This window comes from Vulpes lagopus, chromosome 5 (assembly GCF_018345385.1).
Source record: "Vulpes lagopus strain Blue_001 chromosome 5, ASM1834538v1, whole genome shotgun sequence".
Taxonomy (NCBI): domain Eukaryota; kingdom Metazoa; phylum Chordata; class Mammalia; order Carnivora; family Canidae; genus Vulpes; species Vulpes lagopus.
This window is the reverse complement of record NC_054828.1, coordinates 38,253,195-38,277,993: the sequence shown is the minus strand read 5'-3', so window position 1 is coordinate 38,277,993 and position 24,799 is coordinate 38,253,195. Positions and strand designations below refer to the sequence as shown.

Below are 24,799 nucleotides of genomic sequence, written 5' to 3'. Positions count from 1 at the left end.
CTTGTTGATGTAAGTGAGGTAGGAAGCTGAAAGGACTCCATTTTACAAAGGCTCCATCTCTGTTTTCTGCCATTTACTCATGTTCTATATTTTGCCTCTGAATGGACAAATAAGCTTTGTTCCCACTTCAAGGGGAAAGCAAACTAAAGTTAATTATTCTCTGAGTTTTGTCCTAGGCTCCAAACACCTGATAACATCTAAGAAGAGCCAGATTCCAAACATGTTCCAGGATGTTAGCTTCGAACAAACCTTGCCTGATGCTGGTTCCAACATTCCGTAGTGTGTTCAGTGATTAATGAAATGACACCTGCTATTTACCTGACACTCACCCTACCCTGGATTCCTGAAGAAACATGTGCCCTAGATCCCTTTTCCAATATAAACCCCTAACCCTTCAGCAACCACAAGACTCATTCTCCTTTCCTTTCTGAGTCTCCCAGACATGACTACTGCTATTCTGTGTCACATAGGCTATTCAATAAACTCTGCTTTCACTTTCTCTGGCTCACATTTGATTTGTATCCTGCATGAAGCCAAAGACCCTCTTGACCGATCCTGTGAGATGTCTCTCCAGGTCCTTTGACCCAGCCTGCCTGCATCATAAGGAGTTGGGGACTAGAAACATTGACACTGGGATACCGTGACTTATCTGTACATACAAACAGGTAATATTGCCATTTTTGTTACGCATAGTCTATAATGAGCCCGATCAAAGTTTAAAAGCTAATTTTTGGAGATTTCATAACATGTATGTTTCTAAGTGTTTTTACGTGGATTATCTGATGTAATACTCAAGATTAAATGTTTGCATCTCTTTGTATTTAAGATTATTTGCATTTTACAGGTAAGGAACCTGAGGCACAGTGAGTTGCAGTAACTTGCTGAAGATCAAATAGCTCTTAATGGTGAATCAAAATATGTCTCAAAACAAAAGAAAGAGAAAACACAATATTCCAAAACCTGTGGGATTCCGCAAAAGCAGATGTAGAGTGAAATTCATGCTATAAATGCTTGTATTAAGAGAAAAATTTCAAATCAACCACTTAATACCACAAGGAGATTGCTGTTTGATTTCTTATTTGGCCCATTGCTTGTGCAGTAGTGTGTTGTTTATGTATTAAATATTTAATATTTTCATTGTAGATATTCCAGCTTTGTTTTGTTGTTGACCTTTAGTTTTATATCACAGTGGTTGAAAATATACTTGGTATGATTTCAGTCTTCTTAAATTTTTATTATTTGCTATATCTCTTTTTATGTGATTTAACGAGAGGAAATCTTCTTTGTGTACTTGAAAAAGATGTATATTCTATTTTTCTTGGATGCAGTGTTTTATATATACCTTTTAGAACCATGTATTCTGAAATGCGCTTCAAGTAAACAACATTCTTGTTGAAAAAAAAAACTTTAACTGAGGGCACTTTGTTTAAAATGAAGCTTAACAAAGAGAAGGCGGGTAAGAGATGGGTGAAACAGGTGAAGGGGATTAAGAGTACACTTATCACAATGAGCACTGAGCAGTATATGAAACACTGTATTGTACACCTGAAACTAATATAACACTGTATATTAACTATACTGGAATTAAAATACAAAAACTGAATTAAAAAAAAAACAGCTGCTAAGAATGGAGATGGAACATAAATCTGGAAAGCCTAAATCCAAGGGTCATGTTTTTATTTATAATACCATAGTGCTTTGACAATCAACTGATTATTGTTTCAACTGAGAGAAGAAATGGGAGTTACCTTTTTTGTCACTGCAGGTTGTATAAGCAAATTATATGAAATTATATGTAATTATTTTTTTTTCCAAGATCTTTTCCTCACTGCCCTTGACTATTGTCTATATCTTTAATGTACAGTGAATACTGTAGACCATCACATAGTATAACTGGATCAGGCAACCAGTTCTTTGGTGGATAAAGTAAATATATCATTATCTCATTGGAAGAACAGTTGTTCACTTTTATAGAGTCCCTTAGTAGTCTAGTGCCCACTGCTGTCCCTGGACATCTAACACATATCTTTAATTTACAAATTACCGCCTAAATGTCTTCTATAGGAGCTCTAAGAGCCATATCAGATAATTGTTTCTGTTTCAAATAGTTTCATTTTTTTCAAATAGCAGTTGATTCAAGAAGCAGTATGCTAGATATCTTTATTATACAATACTCCTCAGTACACATACTCCTTGGTGCACTTGCACTGGTCATTGTTGCTCTCATTGCAAAATACGGAGTGGAGCTTAGGACTTCATTCAGCCTAAACAACGACAGAACCCCCAAGCTTTCTCTGACACCATTTACCCAAAGTATAAGGCCTTGTCCGTGAGGACATCCATCATCACCTCATGTCCCATTTGCCATAAATGTCTCTGATGAGGCCACTTGTACCTATCTTTACTACCATTTACTACCTATCTTTACTGTCTTTACTACCATTAGGTAGCCAGTTTACTCTGGATTCACGAAGGTTAGAAAGATAAACTTCTGCTTTTTGCACCATCTTAAGTCTTATTGACAAAAGGGAGAATTGAAGAATTTCCAAGAAGACTGGGCAAGGAAAGCAGTTTTAATTTCACCTCCTCTACTTCTCTTGAGCTAGCACCAATGCCTACATCATGCATGAATTCTTAACCAAGGTAAATTAGTGAAGTAGAGCTCTGTCACTTTATCTTAAAAATTACCTCTCACTCAATGAACATATCAGCTGTGTCTTTAATGAGAATAGCGGACTCCCTTTTTACTTCTAAAAGGACAAAATCCTATTGTCAATTTGCAATGCAGAGTTAGTTTTGCTGTTGCCTACTGCCACATTCTTGACTGGCATTGATGTATTAGAGAGAGAAGTTACTGAAGCCTTGTTGCAGGCGCTTTTGCATCCTTAGAATGTGAGCCGAATATACGAATTAGGAAAAAATCTCTCCAATGCAAGTTAATAAAAAAATACACTTTAGTATCGTTTCACTTATGATCAGGCAAGGCAATAAGACTCTTGAGTTACATTCCTCCAAGTTCTGTATTAACTTATTCCAAGTGTGTGTGTTTTAGGTGAAAGACTGTTTTTGTATTTTCTATTGAAATGAAAAGCTCCCTGCAAGGGATCAAATAGACAGAGATTTACATTCACCCAAAGGGGGAAGCTTTAAGTACAATGGTGTTACTATAATCAGTAGAATGCAAATTGTGTACTCCAGGGACCAGAAGGCACAATTTTAACTTCAGAGGTTTCCAAGTAAAGGAATAGTGCTATTCATTTCCTAAGATTTTCAGATAATATTATGGCAAATTTGGGAGAGCCTGTGATAGCACCTGATCCAGATAGATGTAAACTTGTGAATTAATAACAAAAATATTAGGATATTGCTCTGATATTTAATTTAAAGTGTTTCTATCCCGGAGGGGAAAATATGGTTCAGCACTGCTCACAAAAATACGTCTTATTCTTTTTAGTAAATTCACTCATATTTTATTATACTTTGTTAGTGCTGTTTCCTTCTGTCTTTTTTTTTTTTTTTTTTAATTCATGAGAGAGGGAAAAAGAGAGAGAGGCAGAGACATAGGAGGGAGAAGCAGGCTCAATTCTGGGAGCCCGACATGGGACTCGGGAGTCCAGGATTGTGCCCTGGGCCAAAGGCAGGTGCCAAACCGCTGAGCCACCCAGGGACCCCCCCTTCTGTCTTTATTCTTTATTTTTTTAAGTTTTTATTTAAATTCTAGTTAACGTAAGGTGTAATATTACTTTCAGGTGTATAATATAGTGATTCAACACCTCCATACGACACTGAGGGCTCATCACAAGTGACCTCCTTAAACCCCATCACCTATTTCACCCATCTACCACCCACTCCCCGCCCTTTGTAGCCATTAATTTGTTCTCTATAGTTATGAATCTGTTCTTGGTTTGCCTCTCCCTCTCTTTTCTCTTTGCTCATTTGTTTTGGCTCTTAAATTCCTCATGTGAGGTAAGTCATATGGTGTTTATCTTTCCTGGAGTGACTTGTTTTGCTTAGCATAATACTTTCTAGCTCCATCTATGTCATTGCAAATGCCATAATTTCATTCTTTTTTATGGCTGAGTAATATGCCATATCTTCTTATCCATTCATCAGTTGGTGGACCCTTGGTCTTTATTTTCTCCTTAAAAATGGATTTGGAGTAAATCAATTTCATGGGACAAGAGAAATCTTTTTAATGAATGTAGCCTAGAAATTGTATTTGTTGCATGTGGTATAGGACATTCTTTATTAGATATATGGCACTTGGGTACTATTCCATTTAATTAACATAACCCTATTAGGCAGATGCTACTGCCATTATCTTTTTATGAATTAGGAAATTGAGGCATAAAAAAGGTAACCTGTTGGGGCACTTGGGGGGCTCAGTGGCTGAACATCTGCCTCTGACTCAAGTTGTGATCCTGGGGTCCAGGGATCAAGTCCCGCATGGAGTTCCCCACAGGGAGCCTGCTTCTCCCTCTGCCTATGTCTCCATCTCTCTCTGGGTGTCTCTCATGAATAAATAAATACAATATATTTTTTTAAAGGTAAACTTTTATCACATATGCATTAAATAAAAGAATATGAATTTGAATCCACAGTGGCCATTTTCAGAGACTGTGCTTTTTAGTTCGGGTGACTATATGTAATTTACCACCCAAATTGAGATAATTTTGAGAGTTAAAGGGGGCCCTGGGCATAATTACACTGGGACAGTAAGTATAAATTGAGATATCTCAGGAACACCAGGATAAATGGTTACCCTACTTTTTTTTTTCTTTTTTAATTTATTTTTTATTGGTGTTCAATATACCAACATACAGGATAACCCCCAGTGCCCGTCACCCATTCACTCCCACCCCCTGTCCTCCTCTCCTTCCACCACCCCTAGTTCGTTTCCCAGAGTTAGGAGTCTTTATGTTCTGTCTCCCTTTCTGATATTTCCCACACATTTCTTCTCCCTTCCCTTATATTCCCTTTCACTATTATTTATATTCCCCAAATGAATGAGAACATATAATGTTTGTCCTTCTCCGAATGACTTACTTCACTCAGCATAATACCCTCCAGTTCCATCCATGTTGAAGCAAATGGTGGGTATTTGTCGTTTCTAATGGCCGAGTAATATTCCATTGTATACATAAACCACATCTTCTTTATCCATTCATCTTTCGATGGACACCGAGGCTCCTTCCACAGTTTGGCTATTGTGGACATTGCTGCTAGAAACATCGGGGTGCAGATGTCCCGGCGTTTCATTGTATCTGTATCTTTGGGGTAAATCCCCAACAGTGCAATTGCTGGGTCGTAGGGCAGGTCTATTTTTAACTCTTTGAGGAACCTCCACACAGTTTTCCAGAGTGGCTGCACCAGTTCACATTCCCACCAACAGTGTAAGAGGGTTCCCTTTTCTCCACATCCTCTCCAACATTTGTGGTTTCCTGCCTTGTTAATGTTCCCCATTCTCACTGGTGTGAGGTGGTATCTCATTGTGGTTTTGATTTGTATTTCCCTGATGGCAAGTGATGCAGAGCATTTTCTCATGTGCGTGTTGGCCATGTCTGTGTCTTCCTCTGTGAGATTTCTCTTCATGTCTTTTGCCCATTTCATGATTGGATTGTTTGTTTCTTTGGTGTTGAGTTTAACAAGTTCTTTATAGATCTTGGATACTAGCCCTTTATCTGATATGTCATTTGCAAATATCTTCTCCCATTCTGTAGGTGGTTACCCTACTTTTAATCTCCATTCGGTGCTGCCCCAAGTTTATTATCACACTATGTTGCCAGATGGAGCCTGTATGTAGGGTAATGGTAGCTCTGTAGTAAATATAGCCATTTTATCATTTATGGAAACTATATGTACATACCCAGTAAATACTTTCATCAGTAATGAATCCCTTTTCTCAGTTGCTACTACCATGTGGAATATGAGCTACTACTAAGGGTGCCACTTGGGATATTTATTTTTAGGGGTACCCCAACTTCCTTGTCAGAGGAAATTAGCTACATCCCACTTACTTAAATTTACTGCTGTGAGAATGAAGTCCAACTTCATAAATTCTGTAGCATAGACTTGCATCACAAAATAAAGTGAATGGTGACAAATCAAAATAAATTAAGCAGTGTCAGCTTTGTTAGTCTTCTGTCATAACAACATTGCTTCCAGAATGCAGATCAAGCTAAATGATCATTAAGGTAACCACACAATACTTTCATCTGATGAAAATACATTAATTCATTTCTAACTCACTGAATGAAGTTACATGCTAAGAGACTGATGGAGTCTTTCCTGAGGACAATGAGGATTTAACTGGAAAAATGTCATTGACAGAGAATAACTAAACCTCAGATAATGATGGCGGAATTCAACTATTCAGAGCATTTCTCATACATGTGAAATTTCCTTTAAAGGGAACATGTGAAGCTGCCATAAATGTAGAGTCACCAAGTGCACAAATTAGCTCTTATAATAAACAAGATTAAAGACTCTGAGCGTCGCAATGGGCTTGTTTAATCGATAGGCACTTGAAGGAACTTTAAGATTAATCAGAATATAGGTTCTACATTCCATCTACAGGAATGTCTCTCTGAAATCCTGTATATACTCAATCATCATTTACTTTGCACTTAGATGTCGAGATCTAGTGTGTATTTTAGTTGAATGATAAGAAATAGTCATTCCAGTTACATTGCCATTTAGTGGGGGGAAGGGGAGAGAAAGTTGCTATTTACCTAAGTAATTTTGCAGCACATAATCATTTGGTTATACATTAAAATATCGAATGTTAGAGAATATCAAAAGGAATGGTAGGGTAAAGATATCTGGAAACCTCTCTGTAAAGTCATGAGAATACTAGAAAAATTTTCATAATTACCTGGAGATTGAGATATTCAAAAGGTGCTATAAAAAAATTCCAGCTCATAGTTGGGAATCTAGAAGTCCTTGCACATGGGCAGGCCTATATGTATGCCCTACAAACATCTAAGGAGGCCCTAAACTCTCAACTCTGGATAATGTTGAGGCTCTGTGTGAGCAGGCAGTGAAACCTAAGGTGGAACTGTGAACTGCCTAGTAGAGTGGAGAAGGCATAGCCAGCCATCACAGAGTTCCTGTATAGCTCTGACCTCTCCTTCTTTTATTCTATTATTGTCACAGATTCTGTCTATATAAATTGTGTGCCCATCTACTGGGATTTATAATTATCACCTTATATAGATCTCTTAAATTAGGAGGAAAAAGATGATAAAAAAATACATATATATTTTTTTCTAAACTAAATTGGTATATACTAGGTATTAATCCTCTGGAATTCACAAAGAAAATAATTCTTAAAATACAGCAAATGAAAAACAAGGAAATTAAAATAATTCAAGTAAATTCATTTCTTTAATATCAATAAAAGTATTAATAGATGAAGGCAGAAACAAAAAGTCATAAGACATAGACAATAAATAGCAAAATGGATGATGTGAATCATATCAACAATTCTCTAAAATGGAAATGGATTAAACACTGCAATCAAAAGGAAGAGATTAAAAGAATGGATTAAAAAATATAACTGCGAAAGAATGAAACCTATCGACCAAACAGTAAACAGAAATTTAGAATGGCTATGCTAATACCAGGCAATGTTAAGACAAAAAAAATGCTACTAGAGAAAAAGAAAAAAAACATTTCCTAATGATTAAAGTATCAATCCATCAAGAAGACATAGAAGTATAAGCATATATGAAACTAACAACACAGCTTCAAAATACAAGTGGTAACATCCGACACAGCTACAGAGAGAAAATATTCAGTAGTTGGTAGTGTCAGTATCTCATATTCAATAATAGAGAGTCTGGCGATCATAAGAATCAGAAGATCAACAACTTAATGAAAACCGGCTAGACTTAGCAGACAGCTACCCAAAACTCCACATAACAATAGAAGAATATATATTCTTCAGTGCACATGAAACACAATCCAGGATAAACCATCTGTTATCCCACGAGACAAGTTTTAATATGTTTAAAAGAATTGAAATCAGGGGCAGCCCTCGGCACTTTAGCACCGCCTTCAGCCCGGGGCCTGATCCTGGAGACCTGTGATTGAGTCCCACGTTGGGCTCCCTGCATGGAGCCTGCTGCTCCCTCTGCCTGTGTCTCTGCCTCTCTCTCTCTCTCTCTCTCTCTCTGTCTCTTTCTCGTGAATAAATAAATAAACTATTTAAAAAAAAGAATTGAAATCATGCTATGTTCTCTGACCAAAATATAAGTAAATTAGAAATCAATAATAAAGAGAAATTTGGACAAGTCATAAATATGTGGAAATTAAATAATACACTTGTCAAAAAGCAAAGTCTGCACTTGGATAAAACAAAGCAGAAAGCTCAATTTAAATGTGAGGCTTTTGACCTGCAAGCAGGGAAACTCCAGGCTATGGGTCATTAAATTCCCAGTTACTCACCAACTAAGGGATTTTTATGGAATACAAATGAAAGTTATTTCGCTTTTTCAGCTGATTGGTTGCTTAGGGGTCTTCTTTCTCATTTGGATCAGGGTCACTGAGTCAGGGGAACAAGGAAGTCCAGAGATGACTTGGATAGCTTTGGCATTTGGGAATTGGCTAGTACCCTATGCTGATTTCTAAGAAGGGCTATAAACTCTCATAAGGAAGGATTCTGTTTCCTTCATGTGCCTGGTTTGATCATTTCTATTTTGTTCCTAACGTAAGTGACTCCACTTTAGTTAGGTTGTGCACACTCCTCAATAACCATTGGATGCAGAGGGAATCATTAGGAAAATTAGAAAAGACTTTAAGATGAATGAAAATAAAAAGGCAACATACCACACTTAGGAGATTCAGTGAAATGATTTCTGCCACATGGAGCTTTGATTGCAGTAGGTAGAGACAAATAGTAAATATAATAATAAATTGACTAATCAGGTAGTTTTCTTAAAGGCCATGGTCTGTGTCACATGTCTTTTATCACAGTTCAGGACATTTTCCACTCTGTCACATGCTATGGTTTGAGGAAAAGACTTTTTTTGAAAAGGAACTACTAACAAGATTTTATTGGTAAGATAAGAAAAGCACTGGTGCTTTCTTCATCTCCCCTCCTTCCCAGAAGAGGCAGGCTGGGGTCAAGGTAGTGACTGACATGCAAGGCATACCCGTATACCAAGAGAGGGATTCCTCTCTCCCTTGTGTTCTTCTTTTTCATGGGTAAGTGTGGAAAGCATTGTTTTTAGTGGGAGAGTCCTCAAAAACTCTTTGATATGAGACAGTCTGGCTTTTCGTACCATTAAGTTACTGCCTGGGAACCAGGAACGTGCACTTTCCTAGTGCTGGTTCCATGTTTCCAGGCAGTGAGGATTATAGGCACCCCACCTTCTCTTCCCCCATGTCTTATCTGAGGGAGGGAGCCAGCAATCCATGGGAAGCAGACATGGGTACAAGGTCCAGGGCTGCCCTCTGCTAGCTCATTGTTCAGGCAAAATGGTAACCAATTATGTATCTCTATCTCAATTTTGACTAAAGGGATTTTGGCTATTAACTGCATCAATATGCTGAACTTCATATTACTTCGTGTACTTATTAGCATATCTCAAAGGTCTTGGATATCTTATTTTAAAATAAGGAAAAAATATAGAAAGTGAGCCATGGGGCTAAGGAAACCTCCCTTCCATCTTGAAATGAAGGGATTGCCCGTGTTGACAACCACATACTGACTAAAGAGATTTCAGCCTCAGACTCTCGCTCTCTCTGGAAACACTATTTTCATGGTGCATTTAGCAAATGCTTTATTATAATTGAACTTCTATGAAACTACATATTATGCAAATAAATTAATTACCATTTGTAGCATTACAATGGCTAGTAAATCAATTCATAATTATATGACACTTAAAATAAATAGAATAACACTCTTTAAATTTCCCTGTTGAAGTGCTAATGCATAATATGCTCAGTAGCAGAGCAATAAAATAGTAAAAGGCGAAGCAACATCATATGCTGAATCACGGGTACTGAGCGTAAAATGAAGCCACAATGACTACGAGCTTTGCTCTCTATCCCTGCACACAGAAGCCTTTTGAGCACTCTAGGTACCCCAAAGAACTGCCTATAAATGTATCAGTTATACTTTTATTTTCATAATCAGTAGCTGACATTAAAGGCCAGAACAGAGTATTTGTTGAGATAAACTTAATTTTTCTCTAATATGGAATATTGTTCCCAAGTAGTCGCTTGTTTCAAGAGCATTGCTTTGCCAAGCAAGAACTGATAGGGTAAAATGTAAAAATAAGAAAGGAAAACTCCTACGCGAGCATTGTACTTGCAAAACACATAGGGTGGGCACAGTACTGCTAGTGGTAATCCTCTTAAGCATTTCAGTGGAGGAAGTCTCTCCAGAAATCGAGATATAATTCATCTCTAAAGACAGGCATTAGATGAATCTGGGGCTCTGGAGAGACAGCAAGAATAAAGCATCAATAAGCAACTATTCCTTATTTCGTGTTTCTTTATATCCTTGTCAATATCAGAAGATCCTGTAATCCAAAAAATGGCTATAATCCAGGCAAGCATTTGATGTATCCCAGAGGTTGCATACATTTGAAGGCCTTCAATAGGTAAAAGAGCCAAACTGGCTTATTTTATTTTATTGCTACAATAGAAATTGCACATGTACATATACACTAGGAGCCATGCTCTGAAGAGCAAATGGAATGTATAATGAGATGTGGCTTTGTCATGCTTGGTTGGCAATGTTTTCTCCATTCCATAGTAAATCATAAGAATGGCAGCAACATGCTGTCAGAATGTATGATAAATAATAATTTCCCAAGTCCCAGTCACTCTGAACCTCTAGATGAGAAGAAAACCAATTTAGAAGCAGTTTTATTTTGTGGCATGTGGTCACAAGAGCACAGTTCTAGCAGCAGGGTGCCTGGGCTCTCCAAAACACTTATTTGCGGCCTTGGAAAACTCAGTTCAATCCTCCAGTTCTAAAATCTGTAAAATGTGAAGATTTGAAACCTTACCGATTCACCTCTCATAAAATGTTGCAAGCTTGAGATTAAATATTAAAATAACTAATTATCACAATTGCTAGATTCAATAAAATTGTAGGTAGGACCTTTGTTAATCAAATCTCATGTCTGTTGATTCATTACCTAACTTTAGAAGCACTCAAAGGACAATTGTTTCTCTTTTAATATTTGTCAAATACTGATCAGTGAAATTACTCTGAAATGTAGTAGAAAAGATCTCTCTTGAGGCCAGTAGAGGGGAAAAAAACCCCCACAAAAAACAAAAACACCTCCATCTCTGCAGGGTGTTGAAGCAATTAGAGGCCCGTATTGGTGGAATGCAGGAAAGTGAGAGTGGTAAGTCTGCAGGGAGGGTTAAAAATGTGGATTGACTTTTAAAAATTTGGGGGATAAAGAATAGTTGCATGTGCACACTCATGAATGTGTGTGTGTGTGTGTGTGTGAGAGAGAGAGAGAGAGAGAGAGACAGACAGACAGAGACAGAGACAGAAAGCATTCTCCTCTGCTGGGTGACCCTAGTTTCACTGAGGTCTCTACCTAGTTAGAAGAGGTTGGAGGCCCTTCACAACTCAAGCAATGAGGAAGCACCCATGGGAAACTGAAACTCAAAAATGTGAGACAGAGAGTGCTTGGAAAGTTGAGGAGGCTTAATGCTCATCTTTTGTACGGAAAGACATTAGGGAAAAACACTCATTTTCATTCCAATTCAGAAGCCAAAACTGAGATGAAGATGCTCCTCCTTGCTCTTGCTAACATTACCGAGCCCCTCTGCTTCCTCCCTTTAGAAAACAAGAGAGGCTGTGGCAGAGAAATTTTCTTGAACACAGACACCAGGCCTCATCAAGTATGCTTTCTTGGCTCTTCTATTAGGTTTCTGCGGAATTTACTCAATTATTTCTTTAAAGCAAAGGGAAGGGTTTAAAGTAGTACCTTTAAGTGCTGTTTTGCTAAAATCTCTGTAAGTGGGCTCAAAGCAGGGTATCATAAAATTTGAGGAAGGCATTCTCTACAGAAAAGCCAGTATGATCTTTAAAATGTTAAAACCAAAAAAAATTAAAAAATAAAAAAAATAAAAAAGTTAAAACCTAGCACATTACTGCTATGCTTAATATCCCTCCATGGCATCCTACCGCATCCCGCTGCTCTTAGAACAGCCTGAGTCCTTGCCACAGCCCAGATCGGTTGTCCTACATCTTCTGCTGCTTCTTCATTTCCATTTGCTGGTTCACTGTACCTGAGGGGGGCACCACCTCCTTCTGTTTCTCAGACAGGTAGGCACGCTTGAGCCTTTGAGACTCTGCACTTACTTCCTCTCTTGGAATTTTCCTCCTTCATCTATTTACATCCCTCAGATCCTAGATTAAGTGGCTCATCTTGTGAGATGCATTCTCACTGACCTTATCTGAAGTGACTTACCTCAGTTATTTTACTTGTTGCTCTGTTCACTTCAAGGCGCTTAACGCAATCAATAATTAATTTGCTTATTATGTCCATCTTTATGATCTCTATTCCCCACTACAATGTTACCTCCATGATCAGGGATCTCATCCTTTTATTTACCATGTTATCTTTAGTACTTAGAACAAGGTTTTGCACACAGTACAGACTCAGCATTTGCTAGATGAATGGAGTTGCACTAACCTCGGCTGTGCTTTTAGTGCTAAAATCAATTCAGCCAGAGAGAGCTGTGCATTTTGTAGAATATTAGAGATGGATCACTTGTGAGAACTAGCCTCCCATCCTTATTTACCAGAGATGAAATGAGACATCATATAGTTATCCTTGGGCCAATAGTAAGTACTGCTATGACCACATCACTGAAGGAAACATGCCTCCAGAGAATTTCCTAGAGAAGCATACATCTTTGAAGTCTTTTGGTGACATAATGCTGTGTATTGATGAAGGTCAAGCATATTATCAACATTTACCATCTGAAGAGAAAATTGGCCTTGATTTTTCCTAGAAATAGAAGAAATTTTTCCCACCCAGTATCAACAATTAGCTCAGGAAGTCACACAGCTTTTCTTAGCATCCTTATTCAAGAACCATCCCCTCATTTTTTAAAGAGAGAAAGAGAGTAAGAGAGGACAGGGACAGAGGGAAGGGGAGAGAGGTCATCTTAAGCAAGTTACACACCCACTGTAGAGCCCTACAGGGGGCTCTATCTCAGGACCCTGAAATCATGACCTGAGCTGAAACCAAGAGTTGGTCGTTTAACCAACTGAGCCATCCAGGCCTCTATCCTTTATTCTTTTTATTATGCCTTCATTATGTTTTTTCAGCTCACAACACTAAGAGAGATTTTGTTTATATTAACATCCAACAGGGAAAAGACTAGAATACAATCTAACATTTGATTGAAGTTAAATTTAATTATTTTCTTTATCAAAATACTACATAATGAAATTCTACTAATGCCATATCAGCTGAATTATAAAGACAAGCATAAATCACAAAATGAAATCAAATTTGTGTAGATTAAAATACTTGAGAAAATTCTGAAATATTTAAAGTCCGTATTTAGAATACTATCAAGTTTCTCTTTTAGACCTTATGTTTTCAGCAGAATGAGATGTCTAAAGATCAGCTAAATCATCTCTTTTCCTTCAGACAAAGTTCTAAAAAAATACAATGACCACATAAATTGAACAAACATGTCTCGATGCTTAAAGAGAAGACAAGGAAAAGAACTTTAGTGCCTGACTCAGTTAGGCTTTAGAATATTGAAGCTTCCAATTTCTACCTATAGAGCCTCTCACTGAGGTGGTAGTTTGGCTGCTGGTTATATGTAGAATCTTCTATAATTACTAATATCAGATCAAAACTGAAACCAAACATATGTAAAGATCTAAAACTTTAAAAAATAGGGAATAGGATCACATACACATTTGAGGAATAAAATTAAGTTGTGAAAGATAAATACATTTAACAGAGTTAAGTTATAAGCTGATTAAGCAGAAAAAAGCAAATAAAGTACATAAGGGTTCTAGGTACCTGGCTAGCACTCAACAGTTGGTGTTTTCCTTCACTGTTTTATATTCCATAAAATTGTCTATACATGAATAAATATGCTCAGTGACCATGTTTCATATAGAAGAGGGCTTTTGTGAGGAATGACCATTTAAAAGCATCAGTTAGGCAATGCCACAAAATAGCTGATAGCCTTTTCATATATACATACATTAGCCGCACAAAGCAACAATTTTACTTTTGCTTGCTTTTATTTCAACTTGCAGACCATTTTATGCCATTAAAGACATATAAAAGATGTGAGAAACACAAATGAACTATCCATTGTATACACTCTGTTTCTAGAAGCTTAAAAGGGAAACTTAAGTCATAGCCTATTCTATTGTTGAGATCACTCAGAAAACCAAATCCAAACAATTAAATTATATCCCTTACTGCTACCCAAGTACAGATTTTCTGGATTAAGATTTTCTGGTCTGTGATAGCATCTTTACTTAGCATTACATTCAGGTTATGGAAGAACCCTGCAGTGCTATGCTACAAGGCCATCCTGAACCAGGAAGACTAATGGCTAGAATCTAGTTTTTCCCTTGATCATAAAGGATAGCACTCTGACCCTTGTCTCCAATTTATCACAAGGTATTCTATTTCGATTCACCTCTCCCCTGTAACATAACAAATTAGCCCGAGTGGAACATTTGGCTGTAGTGCTTTCACAAGAAGGCTGGACTAGATTTATGTACACTTAAACCTGTGCCATTTGCTACTTCTTCTCCATAAGAATAATGATGGTAATGAAAGATTAGAGTGACCATCTGCATTCCTCATGGACAAGGCATGAAAAGGCTCACAAAAAGCACAATGTTGACTTTCCACTTCAATATAAAGTCTACAGGTCAGAAAGTAACAAGTTTTCAGAGGTAATATTTGAGAGAATCCAGCCAATGTTAGCATTTTTCTCTCTCAATTTGGCTATCCAAATGAGATGAAAAGAACTATCTGCCTCACGAGAGATCCTATGAGAGCATGGAAGATGTGGTTGTTCCTAGTATATTTTCAGCTGCTAAACACACCATCACTCAGCCTTAATATATATCTATGTATATAAAGTCCATGGGGAAATGCAGTTCTAGCATTTGGCTGATGGACAGAGGAGAACAAAATGAATTTTATATTTCAGAGGAACAAAAAAAGAAAAGCAGCTTAAAGTCAAGAGCATTTATTGGTATAAAGTCACATGCATAAAGCTAGATTGCTGGAACTGACTTAAGGCCTTTCTCTTCTCTGGAGGCTCTTTACCTTCAATTCTTCACTTTCTGTCTCAAAAAAACCAGCTCCCAATTGTCAGGTGTGAGAAATTCTCACTAGCCCAGATTTCTACCTTTTTACCCCATTTCCTTTTCACTAAATTCTCCTAAGTAAATTCCCTTTATTGTTATTCCTGCAATTTAATAATGTCTGTGAGATGTTCTTTAGAATGTATATTAACTTGAAGGAGGCAGAACTAGAATTAAATGTAATACTAGCATTAGCTGTCCTAGTGAATGATTACGCTTCCTGTATGGCCAGTTTTGTAGACGCGCAATTCAATTTAACAGTGCCAAAGGAACGTACTGTTTGTATAGGTATTGAGTGAAGTGATCATTTCATTTTTACCACAAAGCCTGAAATATTTCATCCCTGTGGGTGATTTCTAATAAACCTAAATGTTCTGTACCATCTTCCTATTCCCACTAAAATGTAAAAATCTTCTAAAAGAAAATGAGCTTTTCTCTCCCTTTGTAGTTTTTTTCTTTTGGATTCCAGGATCACTGGCAGATATTCTTAAGCTTATGTTGTCTTACATAGTTCACTTTTAAATTGTTTTTAACCTACTTTTCAATTAAATCGTAAACTACTTGTTGATAGAAATTTTATGTATTCCTCACAGCGCCTTTTAGTATAAACTAGATTAATAATCGTTAAGTGGATTATACTTAAATTCTATTGTCTTATTCTTCTTCCAACTTGGACTGCAGTTCTCTTTCAGGTTGCTCATGTCCTCATCTCCATTTATAGTGCTTTACAAAAAATCAGATGGGCGAACATAGGGGTAATATGTATTTTTCTTCCCTCAACTATAATCCTGTTCTGTAATTATTAGGTCTGATCATATAACATATAATTGGCTGATGGATCAGTATTATATTTTTGAACCTGTCAAATTATTTTATTTTCACAGATAATAAACTTTGTATATAACGAGACTTCAAAAACATTTAAGGAATGTTGTGTATAATACATTATCATATTAAAAAAACAATATTTTACCAACATGAAATTTCAACCTTGATATGTTCTTGTGACAATTCACTACTCTTGATTTATCTTTTTATTGACAAGGTTTACAGTAAAGATTATCTGTTTAAAATCCATGATTTGGCATGTATTATACGATAAAAAATGATGAAAAAAGTAGTTCACTAAGAGTCCCAATGTCAGAAGCAGCTTTTCAAATACTCAGGAGTTCAGATATGTCATGGGAGATGTGGTAATGCAGTAGAAATATAACTTAGCAACATAAGATCACAAATCTAACAGTATTTCCCCATTAGTACAAATAATAAGATGGGATGAGCTTGCAACAAACTTTGAATAAATGAGAAAGGACTATATACTCACTGAAGAAAATGTTTGATAAGAACAGCATTTCTGTTTAAAAAATACTGTTTAATTCTATGACTATGTGACCATTTAATTTGGATATCAAATTCCATTAATTTATAGTTTATATTTTATTATTCTGGTAACCTACCATGATAAAAATAGGGATGCAAGGCACCAGTCTTGTTTTTGACATCTTGACAAAGAGGTACTAGAATAGAACCATTTGGTACAATTCTGTACAAATCTACTTCTACCATTCATTTCTCACTAATTCTATACAGGTCACATGAGTGCATGAGAATTCTACTAAACATAGCACCCTTCCCCCAAAGAAAAATCCAATCTGAAAATTATTGGTAAAACTGGAGCAGTGAGAGCCAGAGTCTATAGTCTACCACTTACTAAAGCAAAAGCTCCTTGGAGGTGATTAGGAAAAAATAAATTTTTATGTTATTAATATTTGTACTTCCATCCTGCCCTTCTAGCATCTACAGTGCTCTTTATAGAGTAGATGTATAGGGGCATCTGGGCTCAGTGGTTGAACATCTGTCTTAGGCTCAGGTCATGATCCCGGGGTCTTGGGATTGAGTCCTGTATTAGGCTTCTTGCAGGGAGCCTGCTTCTCCCTCTGCCTATGTTTCTGCCTCTCTGTGTCTCTCATAAATGAATAAATAAAATCTTTAAAAAAGAGATGTATAAATTAAGGAATAATTGATCTTGGGAAAATAAATTTTCTTCCCAAGGTTTAATACAACCTTAACTAGAAGAATAAATCTCAAAAAAGGCAAGAAGGATCATTTGTCTTCAATTTTTTTGGTATGACAAGAGGTCATAGAACAGATCCACAAAAATTAGAAGATGCTATACTAGAAAAGCTTTATACACATCTTAACTGACGTTCTGTAAGCACTGTTTTCCAAGGCAACTGCAAATCAAACTCTGATACAAAATCACAACACCTCACTCACAAAATTCAGCATCAAATTACCAAATAAGCACAATGTTTGTCCCTACATGCCTGGCTGACAATATGGCAAGCAGGAAATTGCCCATGGGGAAGATTCTGAGGTCTCTCCAAATGACACCAACACTGGACTGAATCACCTCCTCTATTATTGCTGATTAAATGATCTATAAAGGTGTGGGTTTTGCCTCCAGGTCTCTCTTAATTCAATAAGTATTAATTGTGTTTTTATGATGTTCTAACACATATGAAACTGTAGGAATGTCAAAGGTGACTAGGACATGATTCTACTTTAAGATAACTCAAAATATAGTGAAAAAGACATGCACACAACTATCTGTAATGTAATTTGATCATTTGTGAGATTAAATGTCTGATGATTTGGTTTCCAAGACTATGAAATACTAGTGAGGACTGATTCAATGATCAAGGCAAGGCTGAGGGTAGGCACCGTGACTTAGCATCAACTGGCCATGGTGGGAAAAATCCTGAGGGTGATAAACTGATAGGCAAGTCAATGGTAAGAAAGCTCTGCTAAGATAATCCAACAAATTTGTAGTTTTGGCTGTGATATTCTATATTTACATTCTTATTGAAATTAAACTGCTAAAAGCTGTGAAATAAAAACAAACCAGAAAGTTGAGCTCCTTGAAAACATTTTGGACGGTCACACCCTGTTCTCAAATTCAAAAAATCAACTTCTTTCTGAATCCTGAGGGAGAGGGCTTTAAGTAGTTGTCCTAAGTAATAGAAATTGTCCACTTTTTGTCCTGCTTATGGAAGTTAGAGAGAGCTGTATTTTAAAGACAAAAGGACAAAAATTAGAGCAATATATTCATCCTCTTTTTGAGTGTAAAGCCCCTAAGATTTGCAGAGTCTGTTATTGTATGAGACATTTGTCAGCCATGGCATCCTAATGCAGACTAGAGAACAGAATGTTAAAAAGAGAATATGAGAGAGAAGATCTTCCTGTGATAAAGACTTTTTTTTTTTTTTTGCATTTTGTTATCAATTCAGAGGCAAAGAAATGAGAGTGGCAGGTTACAGTTAATGAAATCAAGGCCATGGTTTGGTTAATAAATAAGCAATTATAGAAAAAAATTGGACAATTACCTAAAGGAAATATATGTAGTGATAGCTTATTGAGCAATATTATTTTGATATAATGTTATTTAGTTTTAATGCTTGTTTTGTAAATTTTTAAGAGTTACTTGGAAGATCATAAGAATCCCAGATACTTAGAATTTAATACCACTTGGACTTTATGACCCAGCTCAAAGTGACTGTGACAGAAGGGAATACTGTAGAGAATCTGTGGCAGGCCCTAAAAAGACAATCACAAGAGTAACCTTGAGGGTTTTAAAGCAAAGTCATGCCTGCTTCTTCAAATAACTAGTTGCTTTCAATAAATCACTCCTGGCTTAGAAGTGAGGCTGCACGGTGCAATGAGGAGTTAAGTGTGTAATCCTTGGAGTCAGATTCTCTGAGTTTGAATCCTAGATCTCTCCCTTAATAGCTGTATGACCACCCACATGATACTTAAACCATGCCATATTTGTGCCTGAAAAATAGGGAAAATAATAGCACTAGCTTCATAGTGTCACTGTGATGATTTAAGTAATTAATATACAAAAAGTGTTTGTGAAAGTGTCTGACAAGTAGTACAATACCATATTCATATTTTCTATTATTACAACTGGATCCTGGTAGAAACTCCATGTCTGCCCTTGGGGCACCAAATGCTCATGAGACCAGAGCTCTGTGACATAAAGTGTATTATTTGATTCTCTAAATGCTAAAACATGCTCAACCATACCCCCATCATCAAATGGCTATGATTCATACCCAGTCAGGCTCAATTTAGGCCTCAAGAAGGCACCACAAAGTGTTATGAACAGATGATTAATATTACCAGCGCACCCACTCAGCTTGTAATTTCTTCCTTCACTTTTTTAAGTTCCTTAAAACTAGTGAACTAGGAAAAGCATATCTGAACCAGAAAAGCATATCTGAATGGTTCCACATGATATTCTCCCTAGGTGGAAGTGGAAGACTGCAACACATAAGATTGTTCTTTGCCAAAGGTTGGTCAGGGACTTGGAAATAATGAGATTGAAGCTTTGAAAAACAATTCTTCAAAAGACACTTGGTAATAAGTTTCTTAGAATGGGTATAGAATGTAAGGATATCTATATCCCATGTGGATGTTCATCAAAGAATACCAGCTGCAGAAGAGACTCTCAACAGTCGGGTAGATAGATGATCTATTTCTGGATGTAAATCTCTTTAAATGGACACTCTTGTCCTTGGTTCAAAAGCTCATAGATAAAGTGGTCATGATGGTTGAAATCTAAGTTTGCAAGTGCTTGATGAAATGGACTTCTTTATAACATAGCTGATCGGACTACTATTACTGTTCAATGCCCACTCTACCAAAGTTAGAGATCAGTGTAGATGGAATCAAGACTCAAGGGAACCTGGTCATAAGTTCATTATTTTTTTGAGTCTATCAAGAAAACTTGTTCTTCCTGGGCTAGATACTTCTTATGGATATGTATACACTTTCCTTGCCTACCATACTCCGCCAGCAATGATTCTGCAGTGTTAGAGTATTTAAATAGCATCTTGTATCTGGCCAGGGAATTTAACAGGAAAAGTAGTAAGGAGTGGGTTTATACCCACGGCATTCACAAACATATTCACAATACACATTAGCATATAGTCAATCATTCATACATCACAGACCTTAATGAAAAGTGGAAATGGCTTATAGAAGATCCACTCATGGTGATAGCTATGAAAGCACCTTGAAAGGTTGGTTTTGGTTCCTCTGAAACCAGTATATGCTGTTAATTAAGGATCATTTTATGTTGACTCAATCTCTACCAAAGGAGACCACTAAAAATGAGAAATTAGAAAGCTTTGATGGTGAGTAAATTCTTAATTCTGGTGACAATTACAATTATCTCATATATGATATAGCATTGTTTTTCAAAGTGTGTTTCATTGATCATTATCTCCCCAGGATAAGTTCATAAACACTCTATCATCAAGTTATTTTGGAAAATTTGAGACTTAATAAGTTAAAAACTTCCTTTATTATAAAATGTGTTAGAACATTTAATATGGCAGCCTGCTTTATGAATTTTCAAAGGTGTACTATGTATTAGCAGCATACTCCAAATTTATTTGATCATGGAACCCTATTTTCTTCTGAACTTTTATTTTATTATTGTGTTACAGGGAAACATTCAATGGAAAATTTGAGGGGATGTTTTAAATAACGGTATCTGGGTTGGAATCAAGTAAGTGGTGAGGAGAAAATTATGGCTATTATATCTACAAAGAAATTGTAAACACTGTAATAAAAGAGCCCTGGACAAAAAGGTTTGTTAGAGTTGGTTTAAACATACTATTTGGCCAAATTCTTTAGCTTTGGGAAAGCCAGTATTTAGATGTGACAAATTATCAACCAAGAGTAGTTGTATTCCCACAGTCTCAGTACCTCCATTTACTACTATTAAAATCAAAGTCGTGAGAAATATGCTATATGCTGGATTTATAGGCATTTACTCAACGATATTTAACAGTTTTTAAGAAATTACTGGAGGCCTCTTCTCTCTTTTAGTCAAGAATATATGTAATTATTTTTTGCAAAAATTAGAAAATATTTAGTCAACAGATTTGACAAATACAGTAAAGATATGAACATCTGCAATGTGAAGACACATTTGTTTTTATTTTCAGAACATTTTGAAACGAGGAGATGGAATTCAATTCTCAGAACTTGACAAGCTACCAGGTAAAGAAATGGAATTGTCGATCTTCAAACTGTGACAAAAGATACAAAAGGAACTAATTGAACAATCCTGCTTGATTGGCTTATTTTTATATTTTTCACGCTAGAGAAAAAACTAGAGGAGACTAAGTGATAGACAGAAAATGTTACGTACAAATGAACAAGTACTTTCAAATCCATGTGTTGATGGGACATTTCATTTCTGTCTTCAGAAGAAGATCATTAAACACTTAATAGTGCTATTTTGGAACTCATAAAACCTGACATCTTAAACAAGTCATGCTTGTATCGCTTGTTCTGTGATGAAAGTATCACCTATTTCCAGTTTTTCTCTTCTTTGCTTAAAAAGTATTTCCAAGATCTGTTGGTGCTCTTTTAAAAGCTAAATTACATACTCCCTAGGTTCAGTTTTCCCAACTGGATATGAACATAAACTTTCAAACAGGAAACTATGTCATTTAACAGAGGCCATCAGTTACTAGAAACAGTTATTTCACATACCAGTATCCTTGCTGGGCATGATTAGTCCATGATTAGTCCCTGGAATCTCTAGTGCTGATACTTTACTCAACTTTTCAGACAATTCACAAAGTGTCCATTTGTAAGTGGTTAAGCAACCATTTTGGATCATACTTAGCTAAAACTGATCAATTTGTTTTCTCAATGCATAAAGCATAGTAAAAGGAGAAAACATAGAGCTTCCTTTTAAAGGGTAACTTTGTATGCTCCACCACAGAAAACCATGCCATCACCTCTTCCTTGAAGATGTTATAGTAGGCCACGCCAGGAATTTTAGCCAAGAGAAAGTGATTCATGTACCCAGGCTATAATCAGCACTTTATAAATTAGGCTTTCATCTCCCCTGGTTCATACGAACACCATTTTCTATTTAATTTATTATAATTAAGAATCAAATAAAAGGAGCTGAGGAGAGAATGAGATGAAAAATAGGTAAATCATACAAAATGATTTTTAACACATTATTTTATTTTATATTGTCTCTGCACACTTGTTTTATTTTATATTATTTCTGTATTCTGATAGGTCTGGCCAAGTTAGTGGAAATTTTAGATTTCTTCCCCTCTGTGCTACATAGCTATCTAGGTTCCATTCTACAGCATTTATCACATTGTAGTGGAGACATCTGTATACTTTCCTGACTCTCCACTGGACTGTGAACTCTTTGAAAGGAGGACTCTAATGCATCTTTTTATGTCTTCAATACAAAATGCTGAATGAATACATGAATGAATGAGTAAATGGAATTTTCTTTACCATACTAGATACTAAGAAAAAGTGGCTAAAAAGCAAGCTCAGCTCTCCATGACCTTATAATCCACTATGAAGGACAGGTATTAAGAAATAATTACTGAAATATAATTTTATTAATACAGCTATGCACATAGAAGACAGGAAAGGGATTGCTTGTAAAGTCTTTGGAAGGAAGGTCTGGGGAAAGGCCCTATTAAAGATTGCTCAAGTGGGTCTTGAGAGATGAAGGAGAGACTGTGGGAAGAAAGAACACTCTAATTAAAGGAGAAAACATGAACAAGACCATGAAGATGAGAAGTGGTGTGCCGAATGTGGCAAATAACAAGCAGTTCACATTTAATGGAACATAAGGGGAAGAGATGAGGCTGGACAGGTGGACCAGGATGAGCTCTTGATCAGGGTTTAGGTGATATGAAACCCTTGTAAAGCTTTAAGCTGGCCGGTGGCATGGTCAGATATATGTTTGAGTGGGACAAAGTTAAATAAGGGATAAGAAGCTATTCTACTAGTTCAGATAAGAGATACAGATGGGCTGAATTAGGATGGACATAGGAAACAAGAAGAGCAAAGCCTTATAAAGGTACAATGCCTTTCTTTCCTCTGTAACACATAGCCTTCTAGCTATTATTTTATAATACTTAGCACATTGCATCAGAATCAACCACATTTAATTGAAGTCAATTTTGAAATTCAATGAGGTGTGGGATATATGTGAATGGTGGAAGTCAAGACTATGTCCTAGGTCAACTAGCTTGATCAACTGGGATGACAGTGATGTTGAGATAGAAAATACAGAGATTAGTAGATTTGGATAAAGGATAGGACTTAGAATGAGATGCTTACTGATTCATTTCTAGACATGCTGAGTTTGCGATTTCTGTAATATATTAAGGTAAACATGTACCACGGAGAGTTGATTGTGAAGCTAGGAATGAATGTGAAGTGCAACCAAGACATCTAGAATTAAGATAAAAATATAAGCAGTAGTTAGATGTTGAAATTATAGCAGATGAGAAGATACAAGAAGAGGGTATAGAACAAGAGGGTGAGTAGTCTGAGGAGATAGCCTGATAAAACAGCTCTAGTTAATGGTGAACACAAGGAGAGTCTGTGAAGAAGATACGGTAGGTCATAGTAAGTATACATGATATGGTAAGACACATAATTACGACATGATAATGGTAAGATACACTATAGAATCAGAAGAGTTTGGCACCACGAACCCAAAGGGATAGACAATTTTAATAATCAAGAATAACAAATGGTGTCAATTAAACTCCAATAATGGCATCTTTAAAAATGTGCCCTAGATTTGGCAGGTTGGGAACCAGTGGTGACCTTCCCCAAAAATAATGTCAGTAGAGGCAAGGGCCAAGTTGCCAAGGTATATCAAAGATTCTTGGAGGTTCTTACTATACTCGAGGACAACAAAGCCTCAAGACGGACTGCAGCATAAGTCCTGCTTACATTAATTAATTAATTAATTAATTAATTCATTTATTTACTGACTCCTCAACTACACTAACTCAACAAATTTTTTCTCCACATAACATGAATATAAGAATGGATCTATATTCATTAGAACACACTTTAAGAAAGATGGGTTAAAAAGAAGAAAATATAAAATCTGTAAATAAACTGCAAATTAAGAAAACGAAAGATGGTTTAACAGGACATTTGGGTGGCTCAGCAGTTGAGCGTCTGTCTTTGGCTCAGGTTGTGAGTCCTGGGATCGAGTCTCACATCAGGCTTCCTGCAATTGAGCCTGCTTCTCCCTCTGCCTCTCTCGATCTGTGTCTCTCATGAATATATAAATAAAATCTTAAAAAAAAAAGAAAGATGGGTTAAAAACTTTACATATTTAACCATTTAGAACAGACAAAGTGATGTATTGAAAGAAATAATCTGAAAGGGAGAACAGTAGAGGTTTGTAAATAAGGAATAAATCATTTCTCAAAATTCAGAAGTGATGATTTCTAAATCTCCTCAATTTTTATGGGAATACCAGTATGCCCTGACATTTGGTTCAGCTGTATATAGAAAACATATGCAACAAAGAGGAGTAAAATACTTTTGCTTTTAGGGGGATTTTTAGATTTGCTTATCTAGATTTGA

The 24,799-nt window shown here is 36.4% G+C and overlaps 1 long non-coding RNA gene across 3 annotated transcripts in view; it reads left to right on the top strand.

Annotated features, from left to right (window-relative positions):
- The first annotated feature begins 350 nt into the window (after positions 1-350).
- Positions 351-24,799, top strand: part of LOC121490449 — a 73,013-nt gene continuing 48,564 nt past the window's right edge. For all 3 annotated transcript variants that reach the window (XR_005987682.1, XR_005987681.1, XR_005987680.1), the window contains exons 1-2: positions 351-665; positions 21,361-21,415. This is a non-coding gene — a long non-coding RNA (uncharacterized LOC121490449). The remainder of the gene's footprint in view (positions 666-21,360; positions 21,416-24,799) is intronic.